The sequence below is a fragment of the Bubalus kerabau genome, chromosome 13 (genome assembly GCF_029407905.1).
Source record: "Bubalus kerabau isolate K-KA32 ecotype Philippines breed swamp buffalo chromosome 13, PCC_UOA_SB_1v2, whole genome shotgun sequence".
Lineage (NCBI taxonomy): Eukaryota > Metazoa > Chordata > Mammalia > Artiodactyla > Bovidae > Bubalus > Bubalus kerabau.
This window is the reverse complement of record NC_073636.1, coordinates 11,148,339-11,162,964: the sequence shown is the minus strand read 5'-3', so window position 1 is coordinate 11,162,964 and position 14,626 is coordinate 11,148,339. Positions and strand designations below refer to the sequence as shown.

Below are 14,626 nucleotides of genomic sequence, written 5' to 3'. Positions count from 1 at the left end.
GAGTCCTGGCCATTCAGAAACACTTCTTTTCCTCTCCTTTCCCTCATCCCTAGGAAACTGAGACCCTGACCCAACAGAGCAGATGCTTTGTCTTCAGCCATCCAGGCATACGCCATTGGTGTGATTCAGACCAGCATCCTACAGGTCAGGCACAAAAGACCTTTCAGGCGTCCTTTGCTAGGATACTTCCTAACCTCCATCCAAGATATGGGCCAGACCAGCTGGCATCCCAGACCTGCTCCCCAGCCGTCAGGGAGGGGACCCGTGAAGGGGGACACCCCCTCGTCCCTCCACGCCCCCGTGGCGTGCTACGTCCCTCAAGGAACCGAGCGTGGGCGATCGACTGTCCTCGCCATGGGCCGGGAGCGTCAGCTGGGTCCCTGGTGATGGCCTCCCCACTTCCTCGCTTTGTGGGTTGCCAGTGCCCCGGCTCCTTATGCTGGCTTTAGGCTTCCCAGGTGACGCTAGTGGTAAAGAACCTGCCTGCCAATGCAGGAGGTATAATTATGAGATGTGTGCTGGATCCCTGGGTTGGGAAGATCCCCTGGAGAAGGAAACGGCTACCCACTCCAGCATTCTTGCCTGGAGAATCCTCATGGACAGAGAAGCCTGGCATGCTATATACAGTCCAAGGGGTCGCAAAGAGTCAGACACAACTGAAGTGACTTAAGCACAGCACAATACTGCTTTCAAAATGCTGGGAAAAATATTGGCAGAAAAGAGTCGCTGCTTCTGGTCACAGGAGCCCTCTTTCCACCCCAGGATGGGGGTCTTTTTTCAGCCAAGATTCAACATGGCAAACCTCAGCACTGAGATGGGCCAGGAAGGTTTGGAAAAACTGAAAGGGTGCCTCCACCTGGGATATATGCCAGGGCTCAGGTCTGTACCACAACCACGCTGATGCCCCTGGCCTCCCCAGGACTCGAGAGTCCTAGAAAAGGGCTGGACAAGTCACTGGACACTCTAAACACCTCGGAACCATGACATCTTTTCTACTGTGCTCATCATACCACAAATGACAGCAGAATCACCATCCTGCACGCGGGTCCCCAGGTTCCCAGTTGCTCAAATCCTGTTTCCAGAAATGTTTCCCCTCCCTCCCTCCTGATGGGGAAAAGGGATCAACCCAAACACAGAACAAGAAAGTGAGAAGAAGGGCTTTACCCTGTCCCTCCCAGCAGGGAGCCAGGAGTATATTACTCCGACTCTGTTCAGACTCCCCAGCCTGTGTATGGGGTCAAAGAACACTGTCCCCTAGAATCCCCACACAGGACCCTGGAAGGGAGACAGAGGGGACCCTCAGGCGGGGTCCGGTGCCCTGCACTGCCCACCCTTGGCATCCAGGCCTACTCACCCGTGAAGTGCAGGCCTCACAGCCAAGTGGTCCTTATAAATAATAGAACGTCCAAGGCCCTCTTCAGTTTCTCTCTTCACCCAAGCTAAATTATTTAATCCTTTCTGGATTCTACAAATACATAAAGGTCCGCGCATGGAAATCACTAGAAAGACCAGCCACATTCAACATTCCAGATAAAGAGGAGCCCTTGGCTTATTCTGGTTTGATTATTTTGAAGTTGGAATCTGTAGATTCTCAGTCATTTGAATGCTATAAAACTTTATTTAAAATTGGAGCATAAACTTTGCTACCAGGTGAGGCAAAAACCCTGTTTTCATCCTGGGGAGAAAAACCTGCCCTCAAACAAACTGAACACTGATTAAGAAACAGTGGTTGACCAGCACTCTGCAGGACCATGCAGTCCTCTGGAGGCCATGAGGGAAGGTGTAGGTTTGCGTTTAACTGGAGCACAGCGATGAAGGAATTTAATCCATGGCCCTGGAAATTTGCTGGGTATCAAGACAGGGAGAAGGACTATGGCCTCTCACAAGCAGCTGGGTGTGCTGTGTGGAACCAGAGCATTACAACCCAGAACAACTCCAAACAAGGTCCTCCAAAAAACCCTGTAAAAGTGTGCCAACCCAGAACAAGCAGCACCAAGGTCGCATTCTAGATGGCATGTTCTGTATCTGGAGAGATTTTACAACTCTGATTAAGTATTGAAGCCCAGCCTTGAGTTCCAGAAGAGCAGGTCTGGGCATCATGTCAAATAGCCCTGGGATTGGTAATCAAACTTCACACTTCAGCAGTTCTGAGCTTTAAGGATTAATCTCTGCATTAGCTGTTTCCATGGCTTTTTTTCTTATTTTTTAAAACTTATACTATTCACTTACTTTGCCAAGGTCGGCCCTATCGCAGCAATAAAGCTTGAGAGGCCATCACTTTTATCAAAGGGATTTTCCAATCCAAACAATATAAAAATAAGCTGATGCATCATTTAATTGGCAATTAATATAGTCTTTGCTCTTCCTACAGAGTAGGTATTTAGACTGGGCAAAAGCTTCGCACTTCCAAAAGATTTTTTTTTTTTTTTAATTTATTTGGCTGCACCGGGTATGGTTGTGGCACGTGGGGATTTTTAGTTGCAGCATTTGGGATCTGGTTCCCTGACCAGGGATCGAACTCAGGCACCCTGGACTTGGGAGCAGAGAGTCTTAGCCACTGGACCACCAGGAAAGTCTCCCTAAAGATTTTTATAATCACATGTACTTATATTCGTGCTGGGATTATAGCCATAGTCCCAGTGGTTATAAAACATCTACATAATTAGTTGGTTATGTACATGAGGTTATCCACATAAGGTTCTACATATAAAAATGAGCTTCTCTATGTGTATCACTACATGTATGCAAATACAGAAAACCTTACTCTCAGTATCAATATCAACTTCTACCTTAAATTCAACTAGAAAATTCTACCATAAAGAAAGCAATAGTTTCTCTTCTTTACTAAAAGTAGCCAGTAACAGTGTAGAAGAAATGACAGAACTGGAATACTACAATTTTGAATCCCTAGTGCCAGAGCTGATAGGCTACAGATCATCAATGTATGAGTAAAAACAGTTGGGTGGGGGACTTCCCCGGTGGTCCAGGGGTTAAGACTCCTAATGCAGGGGGCACATGCCACATTGCAAGGCCAAAAAAAATTTTTTAATGAGAAACAGTGGGAAACCGTGACGTCATGCCAAGTGGCAAGGGAGGAAACTCCACCAGAGCAAAACTGAGCCATAAAGAGGGACTGGAAGGAACTATTTGAAACTCTAGAACCAGATCTGACACAGCAAGGTGGTGAAAACAGGCTGCTGATCTTTGTAAGAGAGTGGTGAGCAGGAGCCAGTCACTACCCTCGACACTGTGGGGACTGGAGCCGTGAGGACAGCAGCCCAGAGTCCTTTGGCTGGAGCCAGAGCGGGCAATCTGGACCATGTCACCCAAAATCTGGGATTGTGTGTTTTGTTGGTGACTGAGGACCTGGAGCAGATTCTGGCCTTGGGGTCAGCTTCCTTGGGCTGCAGTAGCTTCCCTCAGAGCATCTCTGTTATTGCTGTTTAGTCCCTCAGTCATGTCTGAATCTTTGTGACCCCATGGAGTGTAGTCTGCCAGGCTCTTCTGCCCACAGGATTTTACTGGCAAGAATACTAGAGTGGGTTGCCATTTCCCTCTCCAGGGGATCTTCCTGACCCAGGGAGCCTACGTTTCCTGCATTGGCAGGCGGGTTCTTTATCACTGAGCCACAAGGGAAGCCCTCAGAGCATCTAGGAGAAGGCTTAGACGAGCAGGAAGACTTTGCGGGGGAGGCATTTGTCAGGTCACTGACTGGCTGCAGACATCGCAGAATGGAAACGTCGGTCACCACGCACAACAAAGAACACACTTTGCAAAAATAGCTTCGAAAAGTCACAAAGACAACTGTAGTCCTCGACTAATAAAAATCATTAATGTCTGAGGTGTGGGAGAATCAGAACGTCCAGATTTCAACAAAAACTTACAGAGCATACAAAGACACACACATACTGGAGTCTTTTTTACAGTAGAATTTTTTTATGTAAGGCAGTGTGGTCCATTTAATTTAATTTATTTTTGTCTGCACTTCACGGCTTGTGAGATCTTAGGTTCCTGACCAGGGATAGAACCTGATCCCACTGCAATGGAAGCACAGAGTCCTAACTGCTAGACTGTCAGGGAATTCCCTATACTAGAATTTCCAAACTTAACTCTCTGCACTTCTACCCAAATATTAAACAGCAGTTGCATGGAATAAGCAGTGATAAATTTTCCTTCTGAAGGAACTACAGCGAGTGCAATGGAAGGGCATTTGCTAAAACAGACTTCTGATTCTAAAGACCCCCCAAAATAACTTTTACCCAGTTTAATCATTGCTGCCCAATCTCCCTCAACATGATGACTTTTTTCAAGGTTTTTTAAAAAAGTATTTTAATTGCAGGATTTACAATATTGTAGTGGTTTTTGCCATACATAGACATGAATCAGCCATGGGTGCATATGTGTCCTCCCATCCTGAACCCCAATCCCACCTCCCTCCCCACCCCATCCCTCTGGGTTGTCCCAGAGCACTGGCTTTGAGTGCCCTGTTTCATGCAGCGAACTCGATCTGGTCATCTGTTTTACATATGGTAATGCGCATGTTTCACTGCTATCCTCTCAAATCATCCCACCCTCAATTTTCCCATAGTTCAAAAGTCTGTTGTTTAATCTGTGTCTCTTTGCTGCCTTGCATATAGGATCGTCATTACTGTCTTTCTAAATTCCATATATGTGCATTAGTATACTGTATTGCTGTTTCTCTGACTTACTTCACTCTGTATAATGGGCTCCAGTTTCATCTACCTCATTAGAACTGACTCTAATGTGCTCCTTTTTATAGCTAAGTAATATTCCATGGTGTATATGTACCATAACTTCCTTGTCCATTCATCTGCTGATGGACACGTAGGTTGCTTCCGTGTCCGAGCTATTGTAAACAGTGCTGCGATGAACATTGGGGCACGTGTGTCTCTTTCAGTTCCGGTTTCCTCAGTGTGTATCCCCAGCAGTGGGATTGCTGGGTCATATGGCAGTTCAATATAATGAATTTTTAAAGAAATCTGTCATCTAGCTGCATTTGTTATGGCAGATGGACATTAAACCAATGTAGTAAGTAACAGCTCATTATGAGTATAAACTTGAATTTTCAACACCGAGCAGGTCTGGCAGTCACGGTCCACCCTTGCTGTCTTCCTCACATGGACTCTAATTGGCTGTTTGATGAGTGATTTCTGTAACCTTGTTATTCAATCCAGATTTCCCAAGGATAACCTACTTTGCCTGTGACCCTCAATCTGAGAATAATGTTACAGAATATCAGAGTCAGAAAAGGGTGGTCCCAAAGGGTGCCATTCAATCACCACACTTCACACATAAGGACCCGATATCATACACTTCAGCACAGAGGTAGATTTCCTCAGTTGGCTGAAGAACGTAGATGGAGCGGACAAGCGCGAAGGCAGGCTGGGAAGGGAACATCTCCTGCCGCTCCAAGTGTGTGGTGCTTCCTTAGCCTCGAGGTGAGACCCTCTATCAGGGAAATCCCTGCCGATGCTTGTAACTGTATACACTGTATACAGCTCAGTGACCAAGGAGCAGCCCCATGGACTCCCCACTGTCTTCTTCTCCTGTCTTAGACTTTGATGGTTTTCAAGATGTACCAATGAGGTAAACCCAGGCAGCTGGAGCTGCTCATGCTGACCATTCACAGCTCCATCCTCTGTCTCAATGGCATCAAGTTAGTAGGTTAAAATCTGCTCTGGGAGGACTATTTACACCACAGTCATTGGAAAATGCTTCAAAGTAGGACTTTGGGGGACAGTGGGAAAGCTTTGGAAGTATACCACATCACTGGCTAAAATGTAAAGACTGATCAATATCAAGTTTTGATAGAGACATGGAGCAACTGGAATGCTCAGAACTTGTTAGTAGGGGTATAACTGGCACAACAGCTCTAAAAACCTGCTCAGTTTTATCTTCCAAAGCTAAACACATACCCACCCTACAACATGGCAATTCAACACCGAGGTTCCAACTCAATAGAAACCATAGATTTGTGCACCAAAAGACACACTTTCTTAAGCAACATTATTCATTGTACCCTAAACCAGAAGCAATCCAAATATCCATCAACAGTGAAAACATAAGTGGAGACTTTTCTGGTAGTCCAGTGGTTAGGACTCTGCACTTCCACTGCAGGGGCCGTGGGTTCAATCCCTGGTGGAGAAACTGCACCATGTGGCCAAAAACAAACAAAAGTAAAAATAAGTAATTTGAGGCATATTCTGGGAAACTGTAAAGCCATGGAAAGGAATGAGCTATATAACAACCCTGATCTTATAAACATGATGGAAGAAGCAGATATTGCAAGATTCCACTTGCATTAAGTTCAAAAGAAGAAAAAATTAACCTGAAGTGTTAGGAGTTAAGATAGCGAGACTTCCTTGGTAGTCCAGTGGTTAAGAATCCGCCTGACGATGCAGGGGACATGGGTTCAGTTCCTCATCTAGGAAGATTCCACATGTCACGGGGCAACTAAGCCCACGCATCACAACTACTGAGCCCGCATGCCCTAGAGCCCATAATCCTCAACAAGAAAAGGCACCCCAGCGCGAAGCCTGGGCACTGAAACTAGAGAGCAGAGGCCCCACTCACCACAACTAGAGAAAGCCCACCAGCAGCAATGAAAACTCAGCGCTGACCAAAAAAAAAGGAAGAAAGAAAACGCGATCCAAAAAATGGATTAGCCATATTAAAAAAAAAAAAAAGAATACCCATCTCATTCTTTTCACCAAATTTCAGAAGAATCAGAAAGTTTAACCAAAAAAAAAAAAAAAGTAATCTATGAAATACCTAAAATGAAATACAGCTTCTTCATCATCCTTAAAAGAGTGGGAAGTGTGGGGAGTTTGCTTAAAAGTCAAAATTTCTATGAACAAAAGAATAAAGTCAGAAGATAAATGCCAAACAACAACAACAAAAAACAACAACAAGGTACTATACATTGGGTGACTTAAAACAACAGAAATGTATTTTCTCACAGTCCTGGAGGCTAGAAGTCCAGGATCAAGGTGCTGGCAGAGCTGGTTTCTTCTAGGATATCTGTCCTTCCTGCTGTGTCCTCATGTGGGCGGCCCTGTGTGTATATGTCTGGATCCTAATCTCCTTTTCTTACAAGGACACAGTCACACCAGACCAGGGCCACCTGCTAGGCTGCACCTGGAGGCCAACAGGCCCTGTAGCTCAGCTGTGGGACCAAAGAAAGACTGCAGATACAATGACGGAGACATCCACCGTTTATCGGACAGAGGCCCTTTCAAGTCCGAAGCACAAGGTCCTCAGGAGTTCTGCTGCCAGCCTTGCGATGACCCAGCTAGTAGGCCTGGTCATGAAGCAGCTGTGAGGCCTCAGTTAAAGTGCTTCAGCTCTTGGAGCCTGGGCTTCCTGAGACATCAAACAAGAAGGCCAAACCTCACGGCCCAAGGCACCTTCATCCTCTGACATCCTGGTTCTCTCAGGTCCATCACCACATCTTTGGGCTCCATTCATCCCTGAGCAGGAGTCCAGGGAACGACGTCTCAGGGACACAGGCCTCAGGGGCCACACTTCTTACACCTAGAACCCTGGAACCAGTCTCACCACAGACACTGTCTCCTGGCTCCCTCTGGCCTTTGCACAGAGTCTGGGTCAACATCTGCTCAGTCTCCCGTTCTCTCTCCCTCTCTTTTTCTGGACTGGAGAGAAGGCAACATGAATTGTTCTTTGACATCCACGCAAACGTTGGCAGAAGTGCATTATGCACCATTAGCAGCAAACCAATTACATAACCAGAGGTACTGGAGCACAATGCACAGCGGCCAAACAGACCTGTCTTAAACATCAATAGGGAAACGCCCTGACACTTCAGAGCTCCAGAGTCGCCTGTTCAACTACATTTGTGTCATTCTTTCCAACCAACTTCACAGTGTCCTAAATGCACTGAAATGTTTTTAAAAATGTGCCTACGTGGAAAATGTTGAAAGCCAGGTCAGTATCAGGACACAAATGACAGTATTTATAAGACTCTAGCCCAGCTCACTGTACACATGGCCATCCACAAACACGCAGCCAAAGATGAAAATGATGTGGATCAGAAATGGAATCAAAGCTGATAGAACAGTGAAAAAGAACATATGTTAATAAACAATCCAACGTAATGTAACAGAGGGCACTAGTCTCTCTTTTCCAAACACTTTGGATCGTATCACATTTACTCAAAAGAAAAGAGTCTAAAAAAAAAGAAAGAAAAGGGACTGCCCAACAGACACAGAAAAGTGAATGCACAAAGCCACTGCCCTTAAGCCTTTTCTTTTCTCCCTCTACCACTTAAGTAAAAAATCTACCAGAAAAATATGTAATATATAAAATGTAATGTATGATCCTCTGGGTTTGTAAGGCTGACTGCTCCTTTGCCCTACTAATCAAACACTGAAGTGGATTCCAGAGATTTTATTCCAGCTGGGTTGGCACAACTCAAGAGAGACACCATCGGCCCACGATCTTCTGTGGGAATCAGGAGGCCTCCACGCCAGCCACGGCCTTTGGGTTGGAACCTACTCAGCCAGGCCTGGATGCCCCCTCAGAAGACTGGAAGAGGCCTCCCTGGAAAGATCTATGCCCAGGAGTGATGAACAGGGGACGAGCAGGTCCTGGGAAAAGGAAGGAGACACAGAGGAATTCAATCAGTTCTCTGGTTGATCCTCACAGCTTCAATGGCAGGTTCGGGAAGCGCCCCCCTGGTGCACTGTTAGCCTGGGGACCCAGCAAATAAGCAACTTCACCTCTGAAAAGAGCCCCCTGAAACAGGGCAGCCCCACACTGACTCATCTCCCCACTTCTGCATGGGAGGATGCGGGCCTCGGGGACCTGCCGTGCCTTCCTGCTGTCGGATGTTATCTCCCATCCTTGATTTATGTTAGAATCTCTTTTTTTAATTATTATTATTATTTAATTATTCATTTGGCTGTGCTGGGGCTTAGTTGAGGCACGTGGGATCTTCAGTCTTCATTGCGGCACTCGGGATCTTTAGTTGCGGCATGTGGGATCTAGTTCCCTGACCAGGGATTGAACCTGGGCCCCCTGTGTTGGAAGCTCAGAGTCTTAGCCACTAGACCACCTGGGAAGTCCCTACGCTAGAAACTGGCCTCAGAAGTACTTTGGGAAAAGAAGTGCGTGATCTAAGGCATAGGCTGGAGGAATGGCATTTTAAAGGGAGCCGTGCGCTGACGGGCCACGGGGGTCCTGACTTCTCTGAGCATCTGTGTCCCTAACTGGTGGCCTGTGGGCAACAACAGGGAAGGTATTTTCTCATTGCCTTTACGATGAGAGACACTTTATATATAACTAATCAATAGCTGTGCTGGGGTTCCGATGCCGCGCGCAGGCTTTCTCTTTACGGCAATCGGGGGCTACTCTTCACTGCAGTGCAGGGCTTCTGTTGCAGAGCACAGGCTCCAGGTGCACGGGTTTCAGCAGTTACAGCTTGTGGGCCTAGTTGCCCCTCGGCATGTGGGATCCTCCCGGACCAGGAATCAAACTGGTATCCCCTGCAATGGCAGGCAGATTCTCATCCACTGTACCACCAGGGAAGTCCAGTTAGAGACAACTTTGAAAAAAAGTATCACCCCATGGCAAAGATGCTTTCCTCTGATTCAGTGGCGGTACAAACTGGCCTGAAGTAAATCCAGCTGGGTTCGCACAAAAACATGGGTCATGAGGAAAGCCAGGATGTGACTTCAATCTTTTAAAGAAAAACACAGGCTGTGCACCCCAGATTGTGTGTGCCTGGGTGGAGAAGGGCTGGATGTTTTATGCCGGAACTTAATGTTTTTTTCATTGGTGCCTGTTCTACTCTAAATATACCCACTAAGTTAATGTTAGTTATTACAGCTTTTATTTCTATAGTTAATTCTTTTATAAGCTATTACAGCCTTGTGAATATTAATAGTTCAGCTTGCTGGCAACATCCTAAGTCAAAACCACAGGTTGAGATGAATACAGATGTTGTTTGGTTCCCAAGAAGGCCAATTTGTTCCAGTTCACTCACACACCAGGTGGAGCAGCTAAAACTTCGATAGAAAAAAACAGTTTTGATAGCTTGCCAAGTTTGGGGCAACCACAGCAACTGAAAAATGAATGAGGAATCCCCCCCAAAAAGAGAAGGAAAGACAGAAAGCCCCCAATTCTGCAAATGCTACCTAATTCACCAGACAACCCAACTATGCGTGTGTGGAGCAGCCTCCAAGCAGCTAAGCCAAGAATAAAAGAACTGATGGACTTCCTCGGTGGTCCAGGGGTTAAGAGTCCTCCTTCCAACACAGGGGACTTGGGGTCGATCCCTGGTCGGGGAACTAGATTCCACATGCCATGGGCACTTAGCCTGCGTGCCACAGTGAAAGATCCTGCATGCCACAACTAAGACCAACACAGCCAAATAAATAAATACTTTTTAACAAAAAGAATAAAAGAACTGAAATGAGATTTGAGCTGCTGCCCAGAGGCAGAGTTTTCAGTATGAATCCAACAGCGCTGCCTACTAAAACAACACAAATGAACACTCTTCAGAGGAATATAACAGAAACTTCCCTCTCCATGATACACCTTCACAATGTCCGGGACATAGTCCACAATCACTCACAAAAATGAAGAACCAGGAAAGAGTAAGAGAAGTCAAAACCAGAGATTAACCTCAAAATGAGTGAGATGTTGGAATTAGCTGCCTTAGAATCCTTTGCCAGCTTAATTATACTCAAGGATGTGAAAGAAAAGATTCTCCTAATGAAGGCACACATAGAAAACCTCAGCAGAGAAATAGAAACAATAAAACAGCCAAATGGAAATTTGAGAACTAAAAAAACCAGTAATATCTGAAATTTAAAATTCAAATAAAGGGCTTAATAGCAGAATGGATATGATAGAGGGAAAAAGTCAGAGAACTTGAAGACAGATGAATAGAAATCATCCTATCTTAAGAGTAGAGAAAAGGAAATTATTTAAAGATTAGCCTCCGGATTAAAAAGAAATGGCACCCCACTCCAGTACTCTTGCCTGGAAAATCCCATGGGCAGAGGAGCCTGGTGGGCTGCAGTCCATGGGGTCACACAGAGTCGGACACGACTGAAGCGACTTAGCAGCAGCAGCAGCAGTAGCAGCAGCAGCATACGTCCTAGGAGGAGAAGAGAGGGAATTGGGCAGAAAAACGGACTGAAAAACAAATGGCAAGATTATCCCAAATTTGGTGAAAAACAAAAATGTACAGACTCAAGAAACTCAGTAAACCCCATTTAGTGTAAAAGTTAATAAACTACATCCAGGCACATCAGAGCCAAACTGATGAAAAGCAACATAAGGAAAAAATCTTGAAAACATTCAGAGAAAAACAACACATCAAATATAAGGACACAATAATTCAAAATGATTGCTGACTTCTCAGAAATAATGGGCTCCAGAGGACTGTGTAACGCCATCTTTAACATGCTTAAAAACAGCAACAAAAAGAAAACTCTGTCCAACTATAATTCTGTACACCAAAAATATCCTTCAAGGGATCTTGTCTTCTTTGCGGCATGCGAACTCTTAGCTGTGACATGTGAGATGTAGTTCCCTGACCAGGGATGGAACCCAGGCCCCCTGCATTGGGAGCACAGAGCTTCAAACTCTGGACCACCAGGGAAGTCCTCAAATGCATTTTCAATTAAAAAAACAAACTGAGAGAACTGCCAATAGCCTTGTGCTAAAAGAAATGCTTTAGTTGAAGAGAAATTATGCCAGATGGAAATTTATATTTTTAGAAAGGAATAAACAGAATCCCAAAAACCAAATATCTGATTAAAATGAGAGAAAAAAGTTGTAAACTTGGAAAAAATACAACCAAAGTTAAAAAAAAAATACCACTGTCTTGTCAAATTTGTAAGATATGTGGATGTAATCCATATAACATCTATACTATCAAGGTGGGTGAGATGGGGGTACACATTTGCAGGATTTCTATATTACACGTGAAGTGGCAGAATATCAATTCCAAATAAATTATGAAAAGTTAAGTCCACAAAAACACCTGCACACAAATGTTTACAGCAGCTCAATTCACAATTGCCAAAACTTGTTAGTAACCAAAATATCCTCCAGTAAGTGAATAGACTTCTCTGGCAGTACAGTGGTTCAGATTCCATGCTCCAGATGCAAGGGACACGGGTTCAATCCCTGGCTGGGGAACCAAGATCCAGTATGACACACAGCATGGCCAAAAAAAAGATAAACTGGAGTACATCCATACAACAGAATATTATCCACCACTTTTTAAAAATGAGCTAGCAAACGTGAAAAGACTTGGAAGAACTTTAAATACACATTCAGTTCAGTTCAGTTCAGTTGCTCAGTCGTGTCCGACTCTTTGCGACCCCATGAATCGCAGCACACCAGGCCTCCCTGTCCAACACCAACTCCCGGAGTTCACCCAGACTCACGTCCATCGAGTCAGTGATGCCATCCAGCCATCTCATCCTCTGTCGTCCCCTTCTCCTCCTGCCCCCAATCCCTCCCAGCATCAGAGTCTTTTCCAATGAGTCAACTCTTCACATGAGGTGGCCAAAGTACTGGACTTTCAGCTTTAGCATCATTCCTTCCAAAGAAATCCCAGGGCTGATCTCCTTCAGAATGGACTGGTTGGATCTCCTTGCAGTCCAAGGGACTCTCAAGAGTCTTCTCCAACACCACAGTTCAAAAGCATCAATTCTCCGGCGCTCAGCCTTCTTTACAGTCCAACTCTCACATCCATACATGACCACAGGAAAAACCATAGCCTTGACTAGACGGACCTTTGTTGGCAAAGTAATGTCTCTGCTTTTGAATATAAGACAATCTAAAAAGGCCACATACTCTATAATTCCAAATATATGATATTCTGGAAAAAGTAACACTGCTGAGACAGTGAAAAAGATCAGTTGTTGCTGGGGGTGGGGACAAGGCATGGATGAACAGACAGAGCACAGGGGATTTAAGGAACTGAAACTTCTCTGCACGATACTGTAAAGGTGCAAACATGTTATTATGCATTTCCAAAACCCATAAGGTGTAAAACAGGGAGTGAGCCCTAGTGTAAACTCTGGACTCTGGGTAATCATGGTATCAATGTAGACTTGTCAACTACAACCACAGTGGTGAGGGATGTTGGTGGTGGAAGCTATGGGGTGGGAGAAGTATTGGGTTGGCTAAAAAGTTTGTTTGGGTTTTTCCATAAGATATTACAGAAAAACATGAACAAACTTGTTGGCTAACCTAGTATCTGGGAACCCTCTGCACTGTCTATTCAATTTTGCTGCAAACCTAAAAATGCTCTAAAAAATAAAGTCTATTAATTTTTTTAAAGAAAACAGAAACAATGGTTGGATAAAATACTGAAACATGCTATAACACTTAGGACTCTTGAGAACATTATACCAAGCGAAAGAAGCCAGTCATAAAAACCACATATATTATGATTTCATGTATATGAAATGTCTAGAAGAGGCAAATGTATAGAGACAGAAAATAAATTAGTGGTTGCCCTGGGCTAACAGGGGTGGGATGTCTGAATGAAATGGGGAATGATTGCTAATGTGGGATTCTTCTGAGATGATGAAAATGTTCTGAAAGTTGTTGTGGCCATGGTTGCACAACCCTGTGAATTAAAAACCACTGAATTATACATATTAAATGGGTGAATTGATGGTATGTGAATTGTATCTCAATAAAACTGTCATTTTCTTAAGTAAAGCTGCAATTTTTTAAAAGTAACTGGTTAGAACCCATAGCATGCATACTTTAAACATTAGAATGCTGAAGAATACTGAAGAAGTCTCTCGACTTCTAGAGATAGAAGATAGACTTCTCATAGTGATAATTCACAGGAAGGCATGTCATAAGTATCCACACACCTAACAACAGAGCCTCAAAACAAACAAAGCAAGAACTGAAGGAACCAAAGCTAGAAACAGATGGAAATTTTAAACACCAGTTTCTTAACAGGTAATAGAAGTAGATCCAAAGTATGGGGGGGTGGATATAAATAATGTACACAATACCCTCAGCCATCTTGTCGAAAATAAATATGTTGAGGATTGACCCATGCACACTACTGATGTATAAAAGAGATAACTAATGAGAACGTATTGTATAGCTCAGGGAACTCTATCCAATGCTCTGTGGTGACTTAAGTAGGAAAAGAAATCTAAAAAAGAGGGGATATATGTATACATATAACTGATCCACTTTGCTGTACAGCAGAAACTAAAATAAGATTGAAAAGCAACTCTAGTCCAATAAAACTTAATTTTAAAATATGTTGAGTATAACAAGCAGTGGTTAAGCATTCATTTCATAATAATTTTTGTCTCCTTGGAACCTCTAAAGATCTTTCAGTGGTCTGAAATCTTTCTTTAAGATTTACTACTATCTTCTTTGCTCTTATTATTTACGTATTTACTCTGGGCCGTGCCAGGTCTCCAGGGCTGCACATGAGCCTTCTCCGGCTGCGGCAAGTAGGGGCCGCTCTCTGGCTGCGGTGTGCGGGCTTCTCGGTGCGGGGGCTTCCCTGGCTGTGCAGCACTGGATCTAGGATGCATGGGCTTCAGACGCTGCGGCCTGCAGGCTCTAGAGCACAGGCTCAGAG

The 14,626-nt window shown here is 44.5% G+C and overlaps 1 protein-coding gene across 7 annotated transcripts in view; it reads right to left on the bottom strand.

Annotated features, from left to right (window-relative positions):
• The window catches only part of LOC129625324 (ninein-like protein), a 94,771-nt gene that overhangs the window by 57,908 nt on the left and 22,237 nt on the right, over positions 1 to 14,626 (bottom strand). The window lies entirely within an intron of this gene.